At 52.5% G+C, this 26,533-nt stretch overlaps 1 protein-coding gene across 3 annotated transcripts in view; it reads left to right on the top strand.

Annotated features, from left to right (window-relative positions):
- Positions 1-26,533, top strand: part of CASZ1 (castor zinc finger 1) — a 152,372-nt gene that overhangs the window by 4,820 nt on the left and 121,019 nt on the right. Inside the window, exons 1-2 of one of the 3 annotated variants that reach the window (XM_048967504.1) lie at positions 21,070-21,286; positions 22,071-22,212. The gene's annotated coding sequence lies outside the window, so the exon portion shown is untranslated. Of the gene's footprint in view, positions 1-21,069; positions 21,287-21,710; positions 21,735-22,070; positions 22,213-26,533 lie in introns of those variants that run through there. The other 2 variants (XM_048967505.1, XM_048967503.1) reach the window with 2 other exon arrangements.

The following is a 26,533-nucleotide window of genomic DNA, read 5'->3' as shown; positions in this document are numbered from 1 at the left end:
CACGGGAGGGTCTGAAAGTTACTTGTGGTGTGTAGGACTGCGGCTTCAAAGGAAAGCAGGAGAGCGTCGTAAATTTTGCTAAAATTAATCAACCATTTAAGAGCTCCACGTTAACGAGGTTTTCCAGGCAAGCAGCTTTGCTGCTCCTCTTCGTCGTTCTCGTTTGACGTCCAAAAGGCTTGGAGTAGAGGGGGGAGAACGTGAGCGAGGAGAGGAGGGGGTGGAATTTGAGTGGAAATAATAAAAACAAAAAAGACTGGATTTGTGGGATATAAATCCTCATCTGTCCTTGATCCATATTGTCAAGTTTTTTTTTTTTTTGGTCGGATTTGTCCTGTGTGCCTTTGACGGAAAAGGCACGTAGAGAGAGAGCGAGCGGCAGAGGGGGAGAGAGAGAGACGTGTCACTGCTTTGGAGCTCATTATCATTCTTAATAAGTCTTAAGGAATAAAGAGGAGCATTGAGTGTAAATGCTGGGTAATCCTAACACTCCTCAAGGTGAGAGGAGTCTCGAGGACACAGAGAAAGAGAGCGTGGAGGAGGGGGCTCCGCGGGAGCGGGGATGAAGGCGGCTGGAGGGGAAGGGGCCGCGGGTCGGGCTGCAGGGCCTGGGATGGGAAAGTTGGCCGCAAGTTTGGAGGAGACCTCCGTGAGCCGCGGGGCCGCGAAGCGCTCGCGTTGGACGGGGGGCACGAGGCGCTGCTCGCACCGCGCTCCTGCGAGGCCGCGGGGCCGTGAGCGCTGAGCGCTGCTCCGCACCGCCTGCCGTGCGGCGCCGTGCCCCGCGTCCCGCGGGCTCAGGCGGACACTAGGTGGCTGCGTTCGAGGCTCTGCTCGCTCCGGCTGCCGGTGGGCTCCTGCTTCCGACTCGGGCTGCCGGCAAAACGCGGAGATGCCTTCGGGCCGTGCGGTGGATTCAGCCGTCGAGCCGCACGCCCGGCTGCTCCTCTCTGCCCTCCCGGGTCCTCCGGCACGTGGGGCGTTCTCCTCCCGCAGCGTGCTCGGCTCCTGGCCGGCATTAAGCGTTACCTTTCTTACGAGGCTCCGCGTCCCTCGGAGCTGTGATCAGCTGGCATGAAGGAGAAGCCGAATACGATGAATGGAAGCCTTGCTAAATGCCGATTTTTTGGGTCCAGGTGCTTGGCTTCAAGGTTAAGTGTTACATTGGTAATATTATTAGGTATTAAGTTATTACTAATAGAACTGCGGGGCTTGGCAGTGAACCACTGAGAAACTGCATTAGGGCTGAGTTCATCCTGGTTCCTCAGCCCTGTGCTGGGAGTGCAAAGGGTTTTCTCTCCTATTTTCGTTCCGCCACCGGTGACGCTGTTTGGAAATAAAATAGGTTGCTTCCAGATTGGGAGCCATAGGGCCTGTCATCTCGATGACAATGCAAGAAGTCACCTCGGAGTGGGTCTCTGAGGCTGCTCCGGATCCTTCCGCCTGTGTGGGGCTGAGCCCAGGGCTGGGAGCAGTGGGGCATGGAATGTGCCAGCACCCAGGCACAGAGGGAGGGGGGGTGGTTGGGCACTGTGGCTTTTAAAGAGGTTTTTGGTTTTGGGCACTGTCCTCGAAGGGCAGCGTGCTGAGCCCCTTGGCGTGGAAGGAGTATTTGGGTCTTGGGATGTGTACTAAACGCGTTGTGCGGTGCCACACAGGGTGGAAATGGATGTGGAACAAAAGCTGAGTGCTGCTGGGATGGGAGAGAGCAGCATTTCCCAATAGCACAGAGCAGCCCAGTTCTGTTCCCAGCTATCTCCAGCCCAGCCCCAAACTGTGCAGCATCGCACTGTGTGCACCAGGCACGGGGTTGGCAGCGCTGCTCCCGGTGCCACTGTTTGCAAAGCGTCCTCCTGGAGGGCTGCCGATGCCGAGCCCTCCTCTGGCAGCCCAGCCTCACACCGGGAGCAGTGTCCTTTCACACTGGTGAGCCAGCAAAATCTCTCCCAGGGGTTACTGCAACCTCTCAGCAGCGATTTGCAAACAGGCGTTTGGAGATAAAGTGTTGGTGCCGAGCGAAGGGCCAGTAGGGCAGATATGAAACGCGGACGGTGTATGAAAGGAAGGTGTATGAAATGCAGCCTGCATCTCCCATTTCACTGCACTATGCCAAAACACACAGTTTCTTATTTCAGTCACTGTGATCTTTCAAGGAGGTTAATTTCCATGACGAACTCCAGGCCACGTGCTAGGAGGATTTATCTAATTAGACTGACACTTTTCTTTTTTAAAAAAGAAAATTAAGCTGCACCTTGGAGGACTTAAGTATTTTAACCTGTGGGAGCGGCAGCAGGCACTGTGAGCCCTGTTGCAGAGCGGGGAGAAGAGAAATTTCTCCTTTTTCAGTTCCCCATTTAAGACTTCACTGCAGGTCCTCATTCATCTAGTTTTCCTGCATGGTGGCCAAACACATCTCTGGCACTGCGGGACCGTCCTTGCCTGGGATGTGCTCACACAGTGCCAGGAGAGCCCCCGGCCCTTCATCCAGCCCAGCTGTGATTTGGGATTCCTGCTAAAAAGTCCATTTGGGTGAGAACTGGGACCACGTTGTGATAAAAAGGATTTTAGGCTGAGGCTGTCAGATGCCATGCTTTCCCCTGAGCAGACAGCTCACGCTGCAGCACAGTGCGTGGTGCTGTGTCGTTCCCAGCAGAGTCGTGCTGCAAGCACCGCTGCTGGTAGGTCCTGTGCAGAGTGCTCCAGCTGCTGGGAACCCAGGGAGGTCTGTGCAGGGCGCTGTGCTTCATGCACTGAAGGCAATGCAGCCCACGTGTGCTGGGAGCACAGCAGCGTTATGGGGTGCGAGCGCAAGTAAGAATTGAGGCGAGCGGCCGTGCACGAGGTGCCAGGGGTGACAGCAGCCTGGTGATATTTCAGTGAGTGCTTTGGAGCCGTTCACAACACAGCACTGTACAGAGAGAGGAAAATGCGACAGCCCTGTCCCCAGAGCTGGTCACTGGTGTGCTGGGGAGTCCGTAGTGGGCTGAGCCTGAGGTTCCATTGCAATTTGTCTTTGATGAGGAAAGGAACAAAAATAGATGTTTCCTGTCCTGCCTTCCCCCCCCCCCCCCCCGCCTCGTAATGCAAAAACAAAAGGGAAAGAAAAATAATAAAACCTGCCAGGCGCTCAGAGGTCTAACCAATAAGAGCTCTGTCGGCTGGGGAGCGATCGTTCTGGCTTGGTCAGCCATCCCTAACAAGTTACGGGTTGTATAAACTCCCAGCTTACAGCTGTGAATTTACTCAGTTTTGAATGCAGCCACAAGCTGGCTCAGCAGGATCTGAAGCCGTCTGCTCCAGTGGCCATGGTATGCCTGAAATGCCCAACTTCAGGGGGCCCAGCTATGGACATGGAACTGCATGGCGCAGGGCGCACCAGGCGTGCTCCAACCATCCCCTGTGTGGAAGGGCTCTTGCTGCCATAAGCTGCAGTGTTAATTTGTCCTCTCTGGTTTAGCTCCCGTGCGTTGGGCGGATGCCTCAGCGCAAGACGAGGAGCATGGCTGGGGAGAGCCCTGCAGCCCGTGCAGAAGCCCTTTGCGGCAGCAGCAGCTGTGCAGAGCTGTGCAGAATTTGGTACATGTGCGACCTGGAGGAGAGGTGGCTCTGGGTTGGGGTTGTTGCTGCAGAAGGCGCTGAGCTCTGAGCACCTCTGGTGTCGCAATGTTGGATGCTCCTAGAGAGCTGAACTTTTGGCTTGTCGGCACGGAATCCCTCTGCAAACAGAAGCATGTTATTTGCTTCATAACTTGAAAGGGAATTTAGCCCAATAACACAATTAAATTTTGATAACCTCTTAAATGTTAAGGAATCGGGCAATTCACAGCAGCTGGGCAGAGGCAGCCTGGGGAAGTGCACTGTACCTACCAAGGATGCGTATCACCGTGGTTTTGGTGGGGAAGCATTTTGTCCAGGACAAATCCTTTTGTCTCGGAACGACACTTCCTACACCCAGATGAGCTCAAGGAGATGCGAATAGAAGGTGCATGAAGGGTTCCTCTCCATCTTCCTCCTCTCCCCCACGGAGCTGCGCTGCTCTGGCTCCCAAAGGGTTAAGGTGACTCATGCCCCTCTGGAAGCTCTGCTGGCAGAAGCTTCATCCCAGCCTCTAATTGGCTGTGTTTGCTCTGCACTTTCTCGCTCTGGTTTTGATGAAAACATTTAACCGGGAGCTCAGCGTGCGGAGGCTCCCAGCTGACAGCCGCTGCGCTGCCTGCACCGCGTTGTCCTTGCTGTGTAAATTCAGCTGCCTGCTTCGGGCTGGCAGGGAGGACCAGCGCACGCGGTGTTGCTGCTCCTTGGCTGTGCTTCTCTGCTTTCGCTGCCCAAACCTTGATCTGCAGTGAGCAGTGGGCAGCGGGGTGAGGCCAGGGGCAGTGCTGGACCAGTGGCTGCCATCCCTGGGGTTTCCTCCCTGGGCTCTGGGCCACGAAGGAGAGATGAAGCGCTGCTCTCTGTTCCGTGGGCTGACCTGCTCATTGCTTCCTGTGCCACACGGGATCTTCCCATCACACTCTTTTATTCCAGCAGTGTCAAGTAACAGACTGCTAATCTCTAGGCTCTTCTAATGAGTTTTGTCCTACAACGTCTCGGCCAGTTTTGACTTTTGCCACAGGAGTAGCAGAGAAGTTACCACGTCTTTGTGGAGACCGTCCTGAGAGCGGGCATGTCCGAGCTGCTCCGCTCCTGCTCTGCAGAACCCGTGGGCAGAGCCGTGCTGAAACAGCCCTGGGGGTGATGCCAGGTTATCAGTGTTGCTGCTGGAAAACTCATTCAAATTTCTGCCCAAACAGGAGATTGTGACACGCAAGAAATTCATCTGTGCCCGCTGGGGCTGCCACTGCGCTGATATTTCTTTACGTTTCTTTTCTTATCTCTGGTGATCTACCCTATGAACAGCAAAACAAATCCAGATGGGAAAATGTATAAACCAGAAATTCTGGATTCTCTGTTCCTGGAAAAGCATGGTTCCTTGTTCTCAGCCGCCTCCGTGTGTCATGGGGTCTGCCATGAAATGATGCCAGAGCTGTTGAAAGAAGCCAGGGCTGCTTCAGAAGTGAAACAGCAGTGCAGCAAACACGGTCCCAAAGGGAGACGGGGGAGAGGGTTGGCCCACACGTGGACACTTGTCCTCTTGGGACTCACCTGAGGACCTTGCTCCATGTGGAGCTGAGCTCAGGGAAGCTTTCTGCCTCTTCCCTGACCCTGAGCATTGATAGTCTGGAACCAAATGCACGTGTCTCATTAAAAACAAAAGGAGCCGGCCAGGCTCCCATTCTGCACAACGTGTGTCTGTTATCAGCCCAGAGAAAGGAGAGCGAACAGGTGTAGGATAACAGCGCAACTGAGAGAGACCAAAGTGCATCATAAAATAAACAAACAGCAGCTCTCCAGCTCCCCCAAATGTACCATTGAGTTGCAGGGTCTGCAGCGTGCTTTTGAACGGGCTCTGAGCAAGTGCCTGCTTGGGGCCCTGAGCAGTGTGCGGATGGGCAGTGCCAGCAGTGCCAGCAGCCGTGCCAGCTTGTGCCCTGGGGTTGGCAGGTCCGGGTGTGTGGGGCACTCCAGGGCTGCCTGGGGGCATCAGGACCTTCTCTTGTCAGAAGTAAGGATCGTAACTGTCTTTATGGTGACCTTTTTCTGCAGTCTGCAGGGAGGAGCGTGTCCGCCCTCCTCTGTGTTACGGTCTTCCATCAGGAGATTTCTTAGGTGATGAGATTTGTACCAGGGTTTTATTTGATTTTCTGCTGTTGCCCCTCATGCTCTGGGCTGGCGGGGCTGGCAGCAGTACTGGCATTTTCATTGCATTTAGCGAAGCAGCAGCTTGGCTTCCTTTACCCCCTTCGGCCGCCAGCGCTTCAGTATCTTAGCGTGACTCAGCTGCTGGAATTATGCTTACCCAACAATACCTTTTGTCCTTTGCCCAAAACTCCTGGCCAAGAAAAAGGGTAAAAAAAAAAAAAGGAGGGGGGAGAAAAGAATGAAAAGATAAAATTCTGCATTTAGTTGTCCTTTCATCACAGGTGGTGCCAGTTGGTTTTTGCTTTATTTGTACAAGGTGGGGAGAAAAAAAGAAAACAAGGTGGAACTCAGACAAGGCCCAGGAAATATTTGAGCCTGACAACAAACTTCCTTTTGTTCAGGGGAGCAAGGGGAAGAGAACAGAAAAAAGGAGCAGAAGAGCAGCTGAAACCGACCTCAGTCCTGCGCTCCTGGGCAGCTTTCTTCTTCCTACTCGTTATTGTTTGAGGTTTTTGTTTTGATCAGGTGTCTGGTGATAATTTTGTTTGCACTGGGGCCTTTGTGGGCTGCCTTCTGCAAGGTGGATGGAAGAAAGGTTTCCTGGGGACACGTCTGTCCTTTGCAGGGGGGCACTTACTCCTTGGTGTAGGGTTGTGCTGTTGGCTGATGCTCTGCATGGTCCTTTCCCTCCTGCCATCCTGAAGGATGGATAGGAGGATGTGGTCCAGAGGGCCAGATGAGCCGTTTAGAGCACAGACATGCAAGTTGTGGATTGAAAAGCGGAAACAGAAGGTTTTGTTGATGAGAAAAGGAAGATGACTTTGAAGGCAGCTGTCAGGGATGCTGCCAAGAAGACTCCAGAACACCACGAAGTGCTAGGAAATGGACCTCTCAGTCACGGGAAGATTCTGAGCAGCTTCTTGTTGGTCTGAAATCTCTGTTGTATCTCCTGCAATGGTGTTCTTTCAAAGGGAGAATTGGGAATCGTGGGACAGCTGCCTAAGAGGCACTAGAAATTAACATGGCCTTGTGCTGCGTGGCATAAGATGGGTTCAGGCAGAGCTGTGTCCAGCAGGGAGGTTGCAGCTGGCCCATAGGTGGTTGCTCTGGGTACCCCTGGGGCTCTTCTCGAGGTGCTGCCTGGTGCCTTCTCAGATTGCCTTTTCCCCCTCCTTGGCTGTGTGCAGTGTTGCAGTGGTCGCATAGCACTGGAACATCTGGGATGAAGGGCTGCTGAGTTTTCCCTTGGCCAGGCTAGAAAGATGGCACACGGTGCTTGGTGCAGCTTGCTTGGGCACTGCTTTGCACTGTTGGGGTGTCACCCGTGGGGCTGGCACTGTCTGCAGTGTGTGGGGGGAGGTGGGCAGCCTTCAGCACATAAGAAGGAAAAGCTCAGCTGTTGTTACTGCATGCACCTCTCCCTGTGCTGGTGATGCTGTGCTTCCCAGCTTTGTCTTCCCCAAGTCTTGCCTTTCTTTTGGTAAGGGCTACTGTGTTAGGTGAAAAAAATCCGAAAATGCTTTTCCTTGGTGCTTGGAGAGTGCATTCCCCGTATTGCATTCGCATCCTTAGCAGCCTTTCTTCGTGCTGAGTTTGCTCAGCCAGCCCTGGGCTGGTGGTTGATGGTTGGACTCGATGTTCTTAGTGGGCTTGTCTAACCTCACTGATTCTGTGATGCTGTGACTCTTCTGGAAGGCGGTGCTGAGCAGCGTGGAGCTGCTGCTGCGGGGCCTCAGGCTGCAGGATGCAATCCCAGTCAGGTAACTGGGATCCCAGTTCAGTGACCACGGAGCAGAGCCACATCTGCGGGTCCCAGCTGAGAGCTACAGCACTGCCATACAACATACGCTCTTCAGATTTACACTGAGAGCTGCTGCATTCAGGCTGTGGTCCTCAGTCTTTACCTTACTTTTTGCATCTGTACGATAGGTAATAAAACTTGTCTGCACCGCAGCTCGGAGCTGAGAATGAAGGGACGTTTCCCAGTGCCGGATGAAAGGCAACGGTGGAACACGAGCTGTTGGTCTGTTTGCCTTGAGTTGAGAAATGAGGGCTGGAGCCTCATGGAGGGCAGTGAGTGCTGCTCTGGGGAGCGGGGCCAGGGGTCTTAAGGGGGGATTGGCAGTGCGTGCTGGCAGTGGGAGTGGGGGTGGTGGGTGAGCAGTGTTCTGCTGCTGCTCCACGCGCAGGAACGACTGTGGGGAACGATTTCAAAGCCACCACTATGGAGATTAAGGGGATGAGAATGTAAATCTCAAGTAAAAAGGTAATTGAATGTAATAGCAAACACTGCTCGGTCTATGTTAATTTTAGCTCTTCCCCTGGATACAAGGCGCTGTATTAGTGTTTTATTACCATTTTGTTTGCACTAATAAAATAGTAAAATTTATTTCAAGGAAGTTGAAGGATGGTTTTACAATGCAAATTTGAAGAAATTGGACTTTTCATTTACGCCACTGCTATTTTAAACCCTGAAGGGTGTAAATTAGCCTCCTTTGCCTGGGTGAAATCCACCGCTTCCATGAGCAGGGGGAGGATTTGATGTGGGGGAGAAGAGGACAAAACCAAATCATCTGAATATTTCAGAGAGACAGAGATGTCTGATAGGAGAGAGAGGGAGCTGCTGCCTGGGACCACCGGGAGTGCAGGTTGGGCAGGTGGGAGAGCTGCCATCAAGAGCTTTCTGCTGATGAGCTGCTTTCATTTTGTGTCCCAAAGGGGCTGAGGGTGGACGGTGGGCGCAGTGGAGCGTCCCTTTCCTGCTCTGTGTGTCCTGCCCATGGACGGGTGACAGTAACCGGAGCCCAGCTGGTGCTGCAGTGTTCCTAGAAGCACGGAGCTCTGGGCAGGTTTTACTTCCCAGCCCAGGGGAACCCCACTGCTCCCATTGCCTGCACTCCTCTCTTCCTCCTGCTTTGCTGTCTCCATCTTCCTGCCATAGCCCAGCCCATCCGGCTCTCATTCACCGCTGAGTCACAGCGCTGCCAGCAGAGGTGCCTCCAGCACTGAGGCTGTCTCCATGACCTCTGCCTTCAGCCAAGGCTCCAAGGGCTGACGTGGGCAGGAGTGGCATGTTGTCTGCTGCCTTTCCCCACCGGGAAGTTGTTTATTGCAGCACTGTTGTGATGGCACTGCTTTGCCACTGCTTGGCCTTGTTGTATGTGTTGATGTAAAGGGCAAAACTGAGACACAGAGAGAGGATCTGGAGAGCTGTGTTTGGTTCCAAAGGTCCTGTGCTGGCTTGGCTGCCTGCTGCTCGCAGCCAGGCGTCGCCGGGTGCAGAGACATCCAAAGCTCAGCAGCTTTCTTGGACTCGTCCAAGTTTCTGCAGTGGATCTCAAAATCTCACGAGGTAATTCTGAAAACTTCCTTCTCTTGGTGCAGATGGGGATGCTGCTGTAACATCACTTTTCAGATACCAGCGGTCCCATTCTGGTCTTGGGGAAGGCTCTGAGTTATTTAACCACATTCACCCAAGCACATAGCTCAGTCTTCAAGCAACACTAACACAAAGAGAACTGTCCCTTTCTGATACAGGTGAAACTAAGTTTTTTTCTGGATCTTCTGAGTGAAGTTGTACCTTCTCTCGCTGTCCTGTATGGCTCTGCCTTGCAGTTGGGGCAAGGTGTGTGTGTACATCAGGTTTGTACGTAGCTGAATTACAGAAGAGGTGGAAGTCATCCAAGAACCATTCGCTTTCTTGTAGCGGACCAGTGGGTACCTGGAGCACTGCTTATTCCTGGGCAGGTTCTGTCCTCAGGTACTGGTGATCCTGCTGCCAGCAGGCAAACTGCTGTGGGCTGCTCCTGCTATGAGCTCTAATTGCCAGGCGCTCGTTTGTGGCTGGGCTGCTGGTCTGGCCAAGTGGTACAGAGGGAGCTGGAGAGGAAAAACCAGCTCTGTCTATCTGATCTTGCAGATGGGTAGATCTCCCAGCTTTCCCGTGGATTATGAATATCATCTGTTCGTTGTAGCCTCAAGAGGCCTTTCAGGATGGAAACCACTGTGTGTGAAAACGGAACGAAGCTTCGGCTGGAGGGCAGCAAACTCTCTGGGGGTTTGGGCCAGGCTCCGTGTCCCGTTGCCACCGTGCAACCTGTCCGAGAGCTTTAACAAAGCACAGGGAGCTGGTGGAGCCTTGTGCAGGCTTGGCACACAGCACAGAGCTGCTGGCCCGTTGGTGTCACTCCCTGCCCATCTCCTTCGCTGGATGGGGCAGAAACTGAGCCAAGACTGAGGGTGTTACCAAAGAAAGCAGAGACTTATTTTTGGCATTGAAATGGTTTCCTATTCCAAGCGAGTCTGGGGAGCAGCGTGGTTGTGTACCCAAGGATTTAAGCAGTACATTAAGCAGAGGGGTTACAGTCCGGGTGGATTTCAATCAAAAACGATAATTACATCAAATAGCAAGCGGAAATGGAAAGAGAGGATTACTAACCCGACCCTGAACGCTGTTGGCTGCTGAACCTGCTCCATTATTCACACCCCCTCCATTGCCTGAGGTGGGGTGTGTGTTTGTGTGTAGGCAGCAGGGCCCCCCCTCCTCTCCCCATTTCCTCCATCATTCGATGAAGTCAGTCCCTGTGCTGGTATCAGCGCTCGGAGGGAGGCTGGGATTTGCATGACTTGGAGTTGGGACTTTGCAGGGCAGGTTTGGTCTCCCCGTGCGGCTCTTCCTGGCTCCGGGCTGAGCACGGTGGAGGCAGCGTGGGAATCCCCCGACCCGTCAGTGTTCTCCTCCTCCTGTTTGGGCATCAGGTGATGGGCTTGGGCTCGTGGCTGGCCATCCTCAGGAGACCAGACAGCCCCGGAGTGGGAATGAAGGTGCATTAGAGTTAGGTTAGCGCTTAAAACCTTCTTGAGGTATGAGAATTGTCCAGTTCCCTCTGTCCCACTCTCCTGTCCCTCCTTTCCCATCCTTGGCCCTTGTGCCTCCATGAGACATGGCCGAGCATGGGCTCAGCAGTGGCTGTTTGGCAGGCAGGAGGAGCTGTGCATTCACCCTCTGCTTTCCTAATCCCAGGTTTCACAGCCCAGCCCGGCCCCTGTTTGATGGGATCTCTTCTTCCCCCTTGCTGCTACATGGGTGGGATGGTGTGCTGGAGCAAGGCCTTCCTTCCAACAGCAGAAATACACTGCACCCTGACCAAATCTGTTCCTCTTTGGCAAATTCAGATGGGAAAGCAATGTGGTCTTCTCACGTAGCTCATCCTTGGGACACTTTGCAGGGCAAAAGACCTGACTGCATTCTCACATAAACCGCCGTTGCCTGTAGTGCCTGTTGAGTGGTGCTTGTGTTTCTGGCCCATAGGGGAGGCCCTGCCTTTTCCCCAGGCAGTGAAGCAGTTACCTGGCACCATCTGCTCTCTGTGGGTTGTGACGTGGGCTTGTTGGCCTTCTTGCTGTGGTGCTGTAGTTTCTGAGTGTCCCAGGCTCCTGGTGGCAGAGACCTGACCCTGGGAGGAATGCTCTGTGGCTGCGGGGTGATGCTCTGCTCTGAGAGGCAGATGTTGGCTTTCATAACACAACATGGTGGAGTGTAAAAAAACGCTGTTCAAATGTAGGTTTCATTGAAAATAACTTCATATAGTACAGAAACACTGTCTTAGTAGTGAAATCCTTTTTGGCCATTAGAGGAAGGAATAGTGGTACCGATTGGGCCTTTATTACTCTCCTTTATTACATAAACGGAGAAAATTCCTTAAAGAGAAAAACAGAACTAAGAAAATTTTCCCTTTTTTTTCTTGTGCATTTTTCTGGCCCTCATTTTAAAATTATTTCCTATTTCCTCTGCAGTGCAGATAGAACAGCTTAGGGGTTCAGGGAACCCAGAAGTAGGAAAAGGAGATGTCAAGAAATGAACTACATCAGATATGATAAATTCATTTTAATTTAAGGTTTGGTTTTATCACATACTGTAGAAAATACAGAAATCCAGACAAGGGGACAAACTGTGTGAGCAGCTCAGGAGGGCTGGGGTTGTCCCACTGCTGGAAGGGCTGCCCTGCTCCTAAGATGAGCTGTGCCACTGCTCTGGCACTTCTGCTCCTGGGTCCCGCTTTCCATCCTCCTGTCCTTATGTTGACTGCAGTTACCTTTCACCAAATGATGCAATCTCAGCATACATGGGATAAAAGGTTTGCTTTTAAAGGGATGTCATTTGTAGGTCTGGAAAAATAAAAGTGGAAGGTGGGGCTGAAAAAGAGAAGCAGCTGTGTTTGACCCTTCCAGCTCCAGCTGAGTCCTTCTGAAGCTGCAGGTGATGAGAAATGTGGTGGAGCTACGTCCTTACTTCCATTTCCAGGAGAAGTGTGCATGTGCACGGACATTCCTGGCTGCCACAGGACCTGCTCTGCTCATCCATGGCAGCAGCACAGCCCCACAGGTTTGCAGGTGCTGCAGGGGACGCTGCTTGGCCTTGAGAAACATCAGGCGTGGGGCAGGCAGGAGGTGCTGTGCATGGCTTACCAGTTCTATCAGCAGCACATCCCTTTGTACTGAGAGGAGAGAAATTCCATCCGGCTCTGCTGATTCAGTGGAGTAAAGAGGTGGAATTCATTAGGAAAAAAATGGTTTACGACGTAGCTTTAGTCAGAGGTTCTTCCATTTTAACGTCCTGCATTTCCATGATGGATTGTTTGGGAGACAAAGCAAGCACCAGGGGCTTCTCAGGGTTTTTGTTTTTAGTTTTTTTCATTAAAGTTTAATTGCGTGACTTGTTACGTGATGTAACTTCTGGAAGGGTTGTTGTCATTGCTTGCAAAATGATTTTTGATTTGTTATGTTTGAATCTTAGTGCAGGAGCGTTACACCTCAGAGAGGCATTCAGACACGCATATGGAGGGGAAACATAGATAAATATATATAGGATGGGTCGTGGTTAATGAAAGAAAAGAAGTGAAACTGCTGCGAGAGAAGAATCTCCTTTATTCGAAAGCTCTTCTGCTGCATCACCAGGACAGAGACTGAGGGCCCTGAAATTAGTGTAACTGTAATTTATATCCGCCGTAAGGACACTCTGCCTCCTGATCAGTAATGGAGCCCTAAATATAAATGGATCCTCATCTCGCAAACACTCAATATTGTCTTTACTCACATGAGGAGTCAGAGGACAGGTTTGTATGGGGAAAGCGGGGCATTTGCATAAGTACTGCCAGCACCAAACAGCAGATTTGCTCGGCACAAACAACAACAATCCCATTAAAATCACCCCGCTTTCATAGTTCAGAGAAAATATAACGAAAACATTGAAGCTGTAATAGATGTTGCTGTTTGTATTGGTATCGATTTCATAATTTGTGTTGTCTTAATCTTGGGTGGGTGAAGATTAAGAATCTCCACATAGAGGTGTGTGCGCAATAAGCGGGCAATGTCCTAAGCTGCTTTCCTCTGCCTGGAGACGACGATTTGAGGGCAGAATGTTTCCTCCATAAACCCTAGGTTTGGAAAACAAAAGAGGATCTTTATAAATAAAAATCTTGAGAGGAAAACATCCATTAAACCGCAAGCTGGCAGAGAAAGTGCTGGCTTTAAACAAGTTTTCCCAACTTGGTTTATGGTGTAAACAGACAGCACAGACCTCCCAGCACACAGTGGCCCCGACTTCTCTCCCTGCTGTCCAAGGGGACCTGGGGCACGTGTGCTGAACGAGGGGAGAAGGTGGCTGTGTTTGTATTATATAATCTACTGCCTTTTGCATATAAAACATTCATACAGTTTAACTTGAGATGTGGCTGTTAAACTGATAGCCTGTGGGATCCGCAATTATTTTGGTGCAGTTTCACTTAATTAATAACAAATTTCTGCAAAATCCAAATAAATACGAGTACTTTGGAGGTCGCTGAGCTGTAAGTCGGCGTGAGGCAGCTTCTCATCCACACCTTTCAGAATCCACACCTGTGAAATACTGTTAGGGAAGGGAAAAAAGAGAGGGGAATTTGCTCTGTGGAGCACTTGGGAGTTACTGCGTTGGGGAAAGGGTAGTAAAAAATTAGCAGTGGTCACCTTCAGCTGTGGTTTGTTTGCAAGACAGCTGAGCCTGATGGAAAGGCAGTTCACTCAGCTGGGGAAGCAGTTGGAGCTAACGAGGTCCCAGCAATCAGTGGGGCTGAGCTGCTCCTACCTGAGAGGGATCTCAGTGCTCAGTAGTGTGGTCACAGCCATGATGGGATGGGTATGGCCTGGGGTGTGCTTCTGTGCCCTCGGTGTCTCTTTGCTCCTTGGTGCAGGTAAGTTCAGGTTTCTGAACACATTTGCCCTTTCTTTGTGTGTGTGTGATCTGTACTGTGTGAGGTTTGTTGGGACGGCAGGTTGTTCTCCAGTCTGTGTGCTGGGCAGGTGTGTGTGTGTGTGTGTAAGGCTGGCTGTGGGCTGACACTGGGAAGAATAGCAACAAAACAGCAGCCAAACCAAAGGAATAGTCTGTGAGTGTAAGTAGCAGTGTGCCCTTAGACAGAGGATTTCATTTAGCAAAGAAGGGGATAGCCTAGTGGTTAGAGCACAGACAGAAATCTTATCTTCTGCTGGCTCTGGCTGAATTGCTCCGTGTTTGGTCAAGTTACCTTAACCCCTTGTTGTCCCCACACCCCTGCGAAGGGAAGAATTCCCCTGTGAAACAGAGATGTCCTCCGTTGGGCAGCAGAGATGTCTGCATCTGTGGTGATTTCAGCTCAGAAAGCTGAGGCTGTCTCCGAGTTCCCATGCAGTTACTCATTTCTTTTCAGTGGAATAACTCTGGCTTTTAAAACTAGCAAAAGCAATTAGTTCACTCTGGGGACCAATAGGTGGAAACGTGTCATTTTAAAAAATGGATTTGGTGGTGGGGATCTCAGAGGCTTTCTGTTGGGTCAGAATATTCCTGCTGTGAGCAGTGTCTGCAGGCAGCGGTACGCGCCGTGCCCTGGGAGAGCCGGAGCGCGGTGAGCGGCGTGCAGTGAAATGGCCCCGTAATGCAGAGCAGGAGAGAGTAACCAGAATACTGCGTGTGCACTTCTAAAATTGGCCGGGTTAATAAAATGTGCTGATTGCTCCCCGAGGATATCAAGGGACTGGATGATATTAGTAAGGGTCACCAGTTCAGAGCTGGGGCAAGGCAGAGACTGCGACAGCCGCCGTGCATCCCTGTGTGCTGGGCTGTGCAGGGACCCTTCCTGGGGTGCACCAGGACAGGCACGTGCTGGCACTGCAGCGCTGCTCCCAGCAGTGTGGGGTTCAGCTCCCCTCTCCTGTGTTACGTAGTGAGCTGCATGCCTTGGAATTACAGCTGCACATCCTGCAAATCGGTCACCTTGCTTATATGTTAGAAGCAAGATTTAATTGGGATCTCGTTGTACTTAGTTATTTTTTTTTAAGCTGGTTTATTTCTAAGTTTCTAAGAGAAAGGAAAGGTGGAAATAAATGGCTGCTGCTGAGCAGAGGCAATGGGGATTGAGGCTGCTGATCTGTACCTTCAAGCAGGACTGAGAGCATTGCTGGCAGGCGGTATCGCAGCAGTACCCACACAGTGCCCCTGGGCTGAGTCGGTGTGAGAAAGGCCTGACCCAGAGACCACCGCCTGCACCGGGGAGCAGAAGCTGCAGGCCTTTATACCCCGTGCCTGGAGTGCTGCTGGGCACCTGGTGTCAGCGCTCTGCCTTCAGGAGCGTGGCTCCTGGCTGCACTCCGCAGCCTCCTGCCCTCTGCACGTGGGAGGGCAGCCTCTGGTCAGGCGCTTGTATTTTTGCTGCCTTAGCTGCTGTTATAAATTCCTCTCCCTGGCCTTTCGCTTCAGATATTTCTCCTTTGGTCAGTTTTGTTACCTCCGGCTCCCTGCGGACGCGGCAGCTTCAGGCAATGAAATATGCCACAGCCTTCACAGGGAGGACGGGGACCGTTGCTGGGAATCGGTGCTGCGGGGCTGCCGGGAACAGGATGGGGGCTTTGGCCGTGTGTGAGCACCGGGATGATGGTAGCTGGGGGTGCTGGGAATGCCGTGGGATTTGGGATTTGCCCGGTGGGATCTGCACAGCACTGAGATGTGCTCCCTCCTCCCCACTGCCTGCTCAGGGTTGGTGCGGGTGCCGGGCAGAGGGGCCGTGGCTGGCGGGCAGGCATGGAACACTGCTGGGAGCCAAGGCTCGTCCTGCTGATGTGGCCCTTTCTCCTGCAGCGGATCATAAAATATGGCTCAAATTTTCATTACGGCCTCTATTGATTATCTTTTGGGACAGATGAATTATAGGGAACATTAAATTAGAAGAAAAAAAAAAAAAAAAAAAGGGAAATATTTGAATGAGTTGGGGAGGTTGATGCCAGAAGGGCTGACGCACCACTGAGCCTTACTGGCATTTGCCCGCAGCACGGCCCTGCCAGGTGCCCCCAGAGCTTTGCTGGGCTGTGGGCGATGCTTGGGTCGGGCTGGAGCCTGCCCTGTGCTGCACATCATAAAGCAGTGGTCGGCTGCCCTCTTTCCTTGCACCAAGAGACGCGTCAGTGCCCACGTGAGCCCTGTGCAGAGCTGGCAAAGCCTACCTACAGCACTGCTGGTACCTGCTGTGCGGGCAGGGGCTGATGTGCCAGCTGGGAAACAGGGCCGTGCTGGGAAACCATCGTGTGTCGAATTGGGCATCGCGTGCCTTTAGGCACAGTTGCCTTTGGGATGGCCTCGGAGCCTGTTGAGGGCTTGGGCAGGGACCGAGGGCTGAGATCAGATTTTCATGAAGTCGAACCACAGGAGGAGAGTTGTGTCTCCCTGCCTGCCCTGACCCGCCGATTTTCAGGGTGAGCCTGAGCTGTTCCTGGGGCTGTCTGTGCTGGATGATCCTTTCCAGGTTGTACAGAGCCCTGTGCTCCTCTGCTGGAGGGTCCTGTGCTCTCTGCTCACTTCTGTGCATCCCGGCAGGGAGGGTGAAACCCCATCACCCTGACTGCCTTTAACACCACGCTGTCCTCAGCAGCCGGTGGGCTGATCTCCCATCCGCAGAGCTCGGAGCAACTCTCCCTGCAGCAGGAGGGGCTGGCACTGGGAGCAGCTGGATGGCACCGGCTGCCCCGTATTGCTCTCTGCAGCCACTGCTTCTGAGGAATTCTCTGTTTTCTTTTTGAGGGCTGAGAGGAATGCCGGCAGGGCCTGTGTGGGGCAAGCTGCCCCAACCACCTGGGGGGGCAGGTGTGACTGGGGGCTCACGCTGTGACCCCGCCATTGGGCAATGTGACTGTGCTGCTCCAGGCCTTTCGCTTGCACGCTTCCTTGCAGCTCTGCCGATTGCACAAAGCCATCCGCAGAGCTCTGCCTTCACCTGGGCAAATGCAAAAAGGTGCTGGTGGTTTCCATGGCTGCCCGGCCCGGCTGCCGGCACACCCTTTTTGTGTAAGCTGGCTCCCTGGAGTCGATTGTGTTTTGGCAAACAGCTTCATCAACTCCTCCAACAATTAAACTGAAAAGAAGTAAAAGAAACCAACGAAACCCTTCACGTTTCAGAGCAGGCAGCACACAGCTCAGAGCAGCCCTGTCCCATTGGGGGCTGCCCTGACCCCCAGCCCCGCTGCTGCGTGGCAGCCAGGAGGTGCCCGCGCTGCCCAGCGAGCACCGAGGGAAAGGTCACACCATTCACTTTTCTGTTTTCAGAGCTGCAAACATCCCTCTCTCAGGGAGGGGAGGCTGCACAGATGCCAGCTCTGATTAATTTAAATATTTACCAATCCCTTTTTTTTTTTTTTTTTTAATTGTGTATGTTTGCGCTCTGTTTGTGTCCCATAAAATACCTGGTGTTTTGGGCGTACCCTGGTTGCAGGGTGCATGAGATCACACTGAAAAAATGCAGTGAAAAACATTTTCGTGCCACGACACATCGAATAGGATTTTTGAATTAAGATGAAGATTTCTTCCCCCCCCCCCCCCCCCCCCCCCTTTTTTTTTTTTATCTCTGAATTTTGGGTGAAAGGCTTTTTCTGTTTTCGTCTGAAGTTCTTTTATTTAACTGAAGCAGAACGGCTGTGAATGCCTTCAACGTGTCACTGTGTTGGCCAAGGAAGGTGGCTGCAGTGGGCACTGCTGTGGCAGTGAATGGAGCACGTACATCCATAGCTCAGGGGCTCATCCTTTTGGGCTGTGGGCCCTTTGCTCTGGGCAGGTGGCCGTGCCCAGAGATGTGAGGCTGTGCCCCGTGGCTGAGCTCAGAGCAGGGCCGGTTTGGACATATGGGACCTCTTTGCCATAGAGTTTTCTATGTGCTTTTGGCCCTAGAGCCCTGTGCTCCTGTGGGAGGGATGTTTTATTTGTGGGTTCCAGCAGTGAAAGCGCTGCTGACGTTTTCTCCACCTCTCGGTAATTGTCTCCATGCCCACTGGGTCAGAGTCTGAGCACATGCAGCCACCTCTGGGAAGATGTGGAGCTGCTCCTCGGCCAGATGGAGCTGCTGGGACCAGGAGAATGCCATTTGAGGTGGGCTTGTGCTGGTGGGTTTGGACCTGTGCTCCTCCTTGGCACTGGGGAGGGGAAAAGGGGAGGAGAGAGGTTGGGATTGATGTGCGGGGTCAGGGTACAGTGTCTGTCCCAGCTTGAGCCACGACCCGTGGTGTGGGGCCTGTTACTTTTGAGGAATGTAGGGCAGTGGAGGAGAGGTGTGTGGATGTGCATGGGGCTGTTGCTTCAGTGTCCCAGGAAAATGCCAGCGTGTAGGATGGCGAGGAGCAATAATTACCCCACGCTCTTTGATCACTTATTACTTTTCTATTCCTTCTGTTTCTTGCTGTAATTGTTACAAAATCTCCTGCTTTGGGAGGGGTCCAGGACTCCAGGGCCCAATTGCATCTGCCCTGATTCAGAAAGTGGGTCATGCCGCTTGGTCTGGGAAGAAGATACTCATCTTGCTTAGCATGATATTTATTAGGAGATAGGGAAGGGAATGCAACCGCGCTGTTGCCTAGAAAATTGCTCAGGGGGGATCGTGAAGGACTTGTGAGGGTGGAGCACAGAAAGTTCTTGTGCTGAAGCTGTGCTGTGCTCCTGTGCACACAGCAGCTGTGGTGCAGGGAGTGGGGTTGGGGTCCGTGGGGTTGTGTGTGCACCACCATGGGCACTGTTCCTTGGGACAGGTGGAGTCCCCATCCCTGAAGGTGTGGCACTGAGGGACACAGGTAGTGGGCATGGTGGGAATGGGTTGACGTTGGACTAGATGATCTTAGTGGCCATTTTGAACTTTGATTCTGTAATTGTGTGATTCCTTGGAGTAGAGGTGGGAGAAAACCAACATCTGAAGGCTGGAGGAACTCACTCTGGGTTCTGGTAGGAGCAGTGGATGATCTGCCCACCAGCCCTGCTCCTGGTAGGGGAGTGCAGCTGAGCCTGCCCGGCTGGCTGGGCCTGTGCTGCTGCTTGCCATGAAATCACCCTGGGGATTATCCAAAGGAAGAACTGGCAGCTCCGGTAACTCAGAGGGACGGATCCTCAACTTGTGTAAGTTGGCATGACTTCACTGAAGCCAATGAAACTGCACTGATTTTACATTGGGTGAGGATCTGCTCCGTAACATTCTGAAAGGAGACAGCGGAGGACACAGAACTCTGATGGAACTTGATGACGAGCGTGGGGCCCTCAGTGCTGTCCTGGCAGGGGGCTGTTTCCTTATGTGTTGGGTGGCCGTGGGCAAAGCCAAGATGCAGCATGGCAAGGAAGGACCCATGTCCTCACCTGTGGGGCTGGTGGCACCGTGCTGTCTGTAGAATGGGCTGTGCTGTCAGCCTCACCCCAGAGGTTTAATTTCTCCCAGCTTGCTGGTGGCTGCACGGTGAATATCTGTTCCAGCCTGATGCTCGTGCGCCAGGTGACGTTCAGCCTGAAGCAGCAGCTCCCCGGCGTGCCGTGCCAGGGCTGTTTTCCCAGCTCTGCATGTCGTTCTTGGGAATATTATGGGATATGTGAGAAGGTTTGTCCCCGTGTGTGAGCAGAGGAGGTTGTTTGCTGCGCAGCGGGCTCTGCGTTGGGATGTGCTGGATTCCCTCCACGCACTCACATCCGGGGTGGATCTGGACGGTGCTTTAGCAACGCCCGGTGCAGCCGTTTGGGGCCGGAAGTGAAGAAGGGATAAAATATCCAGCTGAAACTGCTGTGGGATGTAATTACCTGAGCTGGAGTTGGGCCAGGGCAGCAGGTATCGTGCATCAGCTGCCTGTGGTGTCAGCCGGCTGTGCAGGAGGAGCAGTGATGTGGTTGGTGCTGCTCTGGTGGCACTTGACGTAGTGGCTCTGGGTCGCTGTGTTTGTGTGGTTCTGTATGCACACTGCAGTACCTGCGGAGTGCTCACGGTGCTGGGATGGATGGTCCTGCGCTGGCACTCATTCAAATACTCTGACTTTTCCATTTAAATTAAGAGGGAGAGAAAAAAAACAAAAAGAAACTTTTTTTTAAAAAAAAAAAAAGCAAAAAAAAAAAAAACAACAAAGGAAATTGATTTCCCAAAAATTACACTAAGCCAACATTTGAGGCCTGGCACCCATCCATCTCAGCCAGGAAACTCCAAATTAACCAGTGCGCTCCCACGGCAGCAGGAGGGGCCGGAGCTCTGTGTGCTGGGCTCCTGCACAGGGTCAGCAGCTGGTGCAGCTCTGGCAGGTGATAGCCAGGCAGGCTCATCCCAGCAGGGCTTTTGCTGTGGGCTGTGCAGCAGTGGAGCAAGCACAGGGTGATAGGGCAGGCATCCTGCGAGCTGCTGCTGGAGGACTCACACCCAACCCCAAGCTGCAAGTGAGGACAAAGTTGACTTCTCCATTCCTGCTTGCATATGGCGCGGTGTGGCATAAATCACCGTGACTGCTGACGTTGAGTTGCTTGGATGCAGGGCAGCCCAGGCCCTGGATCATGGGGAGGAGTTGGAGCAGAGGTGGCTGTAGCTGGCGAGACAGCAGAGGCTCGTGCACACCTGCAGCGTGCTTCGGACCCGTGCCGTCAGTGCTGTGCGTGTGCAGGGCTGTGTTTCCATTGCTGGTTTGGAAAAGCAGGAGGTGGTTTCCTGGAGCTGCTGTGGTGAGCAGGACGGGGCTCTGGCCCTGATGCTGCCAGCCTGCTTCTGCTGGGAGCTTCCACAGCTCTGGGGGCTGCAGGCAGAGGGCTTCGTGTTGGCTCCGACTGTATCTGCTTTCAGACGCTGGGGGAGGTAGGGATCTGTTAAGGCTGAAAATATTTACAGGTTTTGAAGTTGAAACGCAAACAGGAAAAGCCCTTTAAAAAGTGAGTGTAGTGGATATTCAAAACAGGGATTGCCATGGAAACGCCACAATATTTGCTTAAATTGACACAAAGGTTGCTGGTTACAGGGTGCTGACTCCTTTGGCTCCATTTTCTTTGGCCCGGCACCTATCATGGATTGATCTCACAACCCTCTTTTGTTTTGCCTCTTTTATTTTTGTCTGATGGAAACTTTTTAAAACAAAACAAAACAAAACAAAAAACAACCAACACAACACAAACATCACCCAAATCCTCCTGTCCAGCAATCCCACCTCCCAGAAGAGTCTGAAGCTCCTGTCTCGTGTCGGAGCTACGGCACGGTTTGAGTTTGGAAGTGAGGTAAAGGTTCTTGTTCTTTCAATCTGTGTATTTATCCATTTCCTCCGATGCAGGAAATGAAAGGGAAGTGTCTTAACAGTGTGGGGAGAGTGGGGAGAGGGGTGAAACTTGCTGCAGAGGTGGAAGCACGCATCTGAGGAGAGTATGAAGAGGGACTTGTGGTGGCCGGCTGTTGGACCGAAATCTGTGAGGTTTTGTTTGGATCCCAGCTCTGCCTCGGATTCGCCAAGTGACCTTTGACAAGTCACTTAATTAGCGTGTACCTTGCTAAACTGGAAATAATAATTCTTCCTTTGTCTGGTGCGGTTCTGTCTGTAAGGTGGCAGGGGCTGGGGAGCCGAGCTCTGTGCTGCCCACGGCTGTGATGTGAGCGCCGATCTCCCACGAGGAGCGATGCGCCGTGGTCTCACGTGTGCCGCGATGCTGGGCTGGCTGGGGGAAGCTTTCCGTAAGTGGCTTAGCACTGCAGGCTGCTGCCGCCACTGCTTGACCTGGATTTTTCTCTGGGGAAAGTTGGAGCGCCTGGCCCACCGGGTGGTCCTCAGATGGTCACCCAGGGGTCGGTGCTTTGGTCTCTGAGCTGCCGGCGGCGCGCTTGGGACGGGCGGTGGGATGCGATGTTGTGCAGCACCTTGCCTTGCTGGGCGCTGCGAGCAGCCGAGGGCTGAGATCTGTGGGTGGCTGTGGCATTTGAGGGCAGCGTCATTGCTTGTGCTTGTGATTCACCTGAGCTCTGGTACTGCTCGGTAGGGAATATTCATTTCCTTTTTGAATCTCTCCTCAGGGCAAAGAGACTTCACCGAGTGAAGAGAAGCCATCAAATTCCTTGTCTTCACCCGAGATTGCCTCCGAAACAAAGATCCTGACTTCTCGCCCCGCTTTGTACACTGGAATGGACCTTGAAGCCTGTGACTTCTCAATGCAAGGTACTGAATTCTGATCGATCTCACTTCTCTGAAGTAGGGCTGGAGTGGTTTTTGCTCTCCAGAGCCTCCACTCGAGTACCGAGAAACCTCTGGCCTATGAAGTTTGGACGAAATGCCAGAAGTCATTATTTGGGTCAGAGATGTATCATGGGTGGGGTTGGTTTGGCTTGAGCTGGCTTACAAGTAGCCCTCGGCCTCGCTGCTTGTTTCTGCATGGACGTAGGAGCCCACCTGACACAGCAACACATTGGTCCCAGTAACTGCCTCCCATAGCCAGCTTCTTCCACGCAAGCTGCTGGCAGTGCTGGCAATTAGCAGAGTGGTGTTGCTGGGCTGCCACAGGAGTCCCCTGGGTAAGTATCGTGTGGGGCGGTTTCCGATTGACTTGTCACACAGAAGAAGAGGAGTTTGAGGACTTCTGTGGTCACGGTGGGAAATTCAGAAGAGTTTTGTGGGGGTGGAACTTTGTTTCTAAAAGCTTTTTTTACCTTCTTTACTGCTTGGCTCCTGTTGCAGCTTCTCTACAAAGAAAGGTATGGCAAAGCATGGCTTGGAAGAAAGCAGTTACAAGATAATAGTAGAGAGTAATGTAACTTTTCCCAATGCTTTGAGGATCTGGGAGTTGCCTGGTGGCGCTGCCACGCTGCTGCAGATGGAAGGGGCTGAGAATCCTGGCAGTGCCTGGGCCGCGTGTGATGTTGTGTCTGATCTAAGGCTCTTTAAGATTGCTTTCAACCCAAAGCATTCTGTGATCTGTTTGCAGTCATGTTAGGGGCTGTTTCTGTATTGTGTCCATTACGGATGGTGATGTTTCAGTGAAGATCTTCAACCCAAAGTGCCTGTGGAGAATGTGTATCATTGTGTTGCTCTGATTTTTCTGCTGTGCCGTACATGATAACTGAGCAATGCAGTGTGGCCAGAGCTGCTGTGAGTCACAGATAAGGCTGAGACCTGAGCTGGAAGGATCAGGATGGAGGAGCTGTATTGGCTTAGTACAAAGGAAGAGGAGAAAAGTCACGGGGCTGAGGTGCTGACCTGGGCCTTCACTATCCCTGTCCATCCTGTATGCGACATGGGGGTATTTACTCATCTTCTGAGTGTCCTATCATAAAGAGCAACAGCCATGATCCTCTAAGGCTCAGCAGGGCTTAGTGCCTGCCACGTGCTCAGAGCCTACAGAACTGAGTGCTTTCAGCAAATCTGCCAGAAAATAAAGTGTGCCACTGGATGGGAGATGGGCGAGTTGTGCCTTTCCACACCTTCCTTGTGCTGAAACTCCTCCAGGGTCTGGCATGCTTTATTTGGACAGCTTGATTTTGAACTATTAATGTAGAGAACTCTGGCTTTTATCCCTGTGAGCCACTCTAGTGCTTGTCCCCTTTTAGAGCACTGGCATGCGTCCTGCCAGGCCTCTGGTGTGACAGGAGCTTCCCAAATTGGAGCTCTGCCCAAGGGAGTAGGGTGCTGGCCTGTCAGGATCCTTGACGTTTTGAGAAATAAGATATGAACTCCCAAATTTGAGTACATCAGGTGAGCTTTCTGTTATACATCCCTATGTAACCCTTCCGAGGGACCTTGTATCCAGGAGGAAAAGGGGAAAAGCTGATGAGGAAGCTGCTGTATGGGCTAGGGTTTATTTTCCTGTTGGAGGGAGCTTGTCCTATGGCCTTCCTTGCTGCTTTCTGCTGGCATAGCTTTGTGGTATTGAGAGCCCTGGGATGAGCAGTGCCTCTGAGACAAGGCAAGTGCAGGACACAGTATCAGGAATTCCTAAAGCTGCAGGATGCTGTGTCTGTATGCAGTCATGTCCTTCAGGGGCTGCTTTCTGGGAGACAGCAGTTCATTAAAGACAACAGAAACATTTCCCTGATCTCCAGCTGTTTCACGAGGTTCCCCTAGTTCTACAGGCATCACTTCAGTGAAGAGAGATACTCTGAGCCTCTCAGGCGTGTGGCTTTGTGTTCGCTCATGCTCTGGACCAGAAATCCCTGTGTTCCTCTCTGCAGCCCTGGAGCAAGTTTTATGGCTTCTACTTTCAAAACAAGCTCTTTGGGCTATGGAGGCTGTGTGCACGTTCTCCAGAGCCCATCCCTAGGCTGTGCTTGCTGTTTCACTTTCTGTTTATAAGCGCACATGGCTGCTCAGTCCTACAGCTAGAAGGGTTGGGAGGGATTTTTTTCATGTTCACTTGATAGCGTAGTCTTATCTGCAGAATAAAAACATAGAAAAATCCGTGGAAAAAATGATTAGAAATACCAGTTTGAATTGGCAAGGTGCTTCCCCGTGCTTCATTTCAGTAGCAGATGTAAATGTAGGGGTTGCTGTGCTGGGATCTGGGAGGTGGGAGCGCTGCCTTCCTCGGAGCCGGGCTGGGGAATACGAAACAGCCTTGCAAAATCATTGTGGAAATTTACCTGCCTGTGTATGAAATCAGCTCGCCTGCCTTTGCCAGGAGGAGTTTAGCTTGCCCATTAAAATATACATCTATTTATGTATTACTCGTTCTGTGAGAGAGAATTTTCCCAGGCAGTTACAAAACTCAGTCTAGACTGCAACGTGTGGCATCTGGTGGTAACATGCCACATCCCCGTATCTGAGCGCAGTATCTGCCGCAGCGCTCTGCATGGGAGCTGGTCGCCCAGGTCTGCTGTGGTGAAGCCCTTCGGTTCTGAGGAGCCCGAGCCGGGCCCTGTCCATGGCAGCGTGACCAGCGCTGTGCCCGTCCTGCAGGGCTGTGGGGCTGCAGGCAGCAGTTCCTGGGCAGAGCTCTGCAGTGAGGTGGAGAGGGAGGATGCTCAAAGCCTGCCTGGGCTCGGAGCGGGGTTGTCACATCCATCTGCTCGGGCCCTGACGAGCAGCTGATCCATATTGTTAACATATTGCCTGCCATATGGGCTAGCTCAGCTCTCCAGGAACGCTTGGGAGACCTGACCTCTAGTGTGACAAGATGTGAGCGTGAAGGACGGGTTGACAACAGCCCTTGGGTCTGGGAGTGTGAAACCGCGCTTCAGCCACTTCCGCCGCCCCTCCCTGCGCACGCTCTGCTCTGCCTCTCTCTCTCTGCTCCCTCTGAGGGTTTTCTCCTCCCTCCCTGTTTTCCGCATCCCTGGTCTGCACTAGATCAATGACCTTCACTTGTAACCAGACTGGACAGTTCTGACTCTCTCCCCCGGGCCTTCGATCAGATGTTTGGTTGGCGGCTGTGGGAAGCGGAAGGGGGGAAGTGGAAGGAGGGCAGTGTGCCCATGGGGCTGTCCTGGCTGCGGGACGGAGGCCTGATCCTGGTGCTCCTTAGCTCACTTCTCTCTAAGGTGATGCTGAGCCCGGTGCAGCCTGCAGACAGAGGGTGGGTCTGGCACGTGCATCTGTGTGAGTTGAGAAGGCCCAGAGGTTGAGGGCAGGGCCTGGGTTTGCACTTCCAGTAGTGCACATGATGGCTGTGCAGCAGGTGAAGAGGTCCTGCAGCAAGGAGCCAGCTGGGCAGGGCTCGTCCCTTGGCCGGAGGAGCTCACGTGTGTGGGTGCATGCAGAAGCTTAGCCCTAAAGAAGGCTGGTGCTTGAGTGAGGGCTGGCAGCCTGTCACACAGCAAGCCATGCTGCCCCAAAAATGCAGATGGAAGAAAGGTGCTCCGTGCCAGAGGAGGTGGGACTGAGCCAGGTCTTCCTACATTCAGGCTTTGCTTTCATTGCTACCTTTGGTCATTCAGCTCTGTGCTGTTCTGGTGTTCTGGAGCTGTTGCTGATGAAGACGGCCATCTCCTTCTCAAGGCTTCTTGCCTTCACACCCCAACTTTAGGGAGATTAAATAATGGTGTTGTGAAAGCAAGCATGAGTTTTGATTTGTCGGAGTCAAGGTTTCACCTTTGGTTCCTCAGAAGAGGATCATTATGTTCTCAGTCTCTTACCCATCGGCTCAGTCGTACCTGTGGGTGCGACTTGTTGCTTTGTCCCCCAGGAAGGAGTTGCCTTTTCAAATGCCTGTTCTGTGGAAGTTGGTATCTTCAAACAGCTGTGACTTCACCCTGCTGCTCTTCATGGAGGTTTCAGATGTCTTAGGTGCTTTTATCGCTCTCCTTCCTCATCTGCCTGCCGTCGCAATGAGCGTTAATAGTGTTTATTTGTAGAGAGGAGCCCACTGAGGTATTGCAAAACAAAAACACAGTGATGAGTCTTGGTTTATTTACTCAAGCGTCAGTGATATAACAAACCTGATTTTATGCTAATAATGACTCAGAAGCAGAGCTGGGAGGAGAAGCCAGATCTCCTGATTCCTTTTAACCATCTGACAGCATTTCTTCCTATCCTTGCCAGATCCCAGAGC

This window comes from Lagopus muta, chromosome 21 (genome assembly GCF_023343835.1).
Source record: "Lagopus muta isolate bLagMut1 chromosome 21, bLagMut1 primary, whole genome shotgun sequence".
In the NCBI taxonomy this organism is placed as follows: domain Eukaryota; kingdom Metazoa; phylum Chordata; class Aves; order Galliformes; family Phasianidae; genus Lagopus; species Lagopus muta.
The sequence above is the reverse complement of the archived record's forward strand: the minus strand, read 5'-3'. Positions and strand labels throughout refer to the sequence as shown.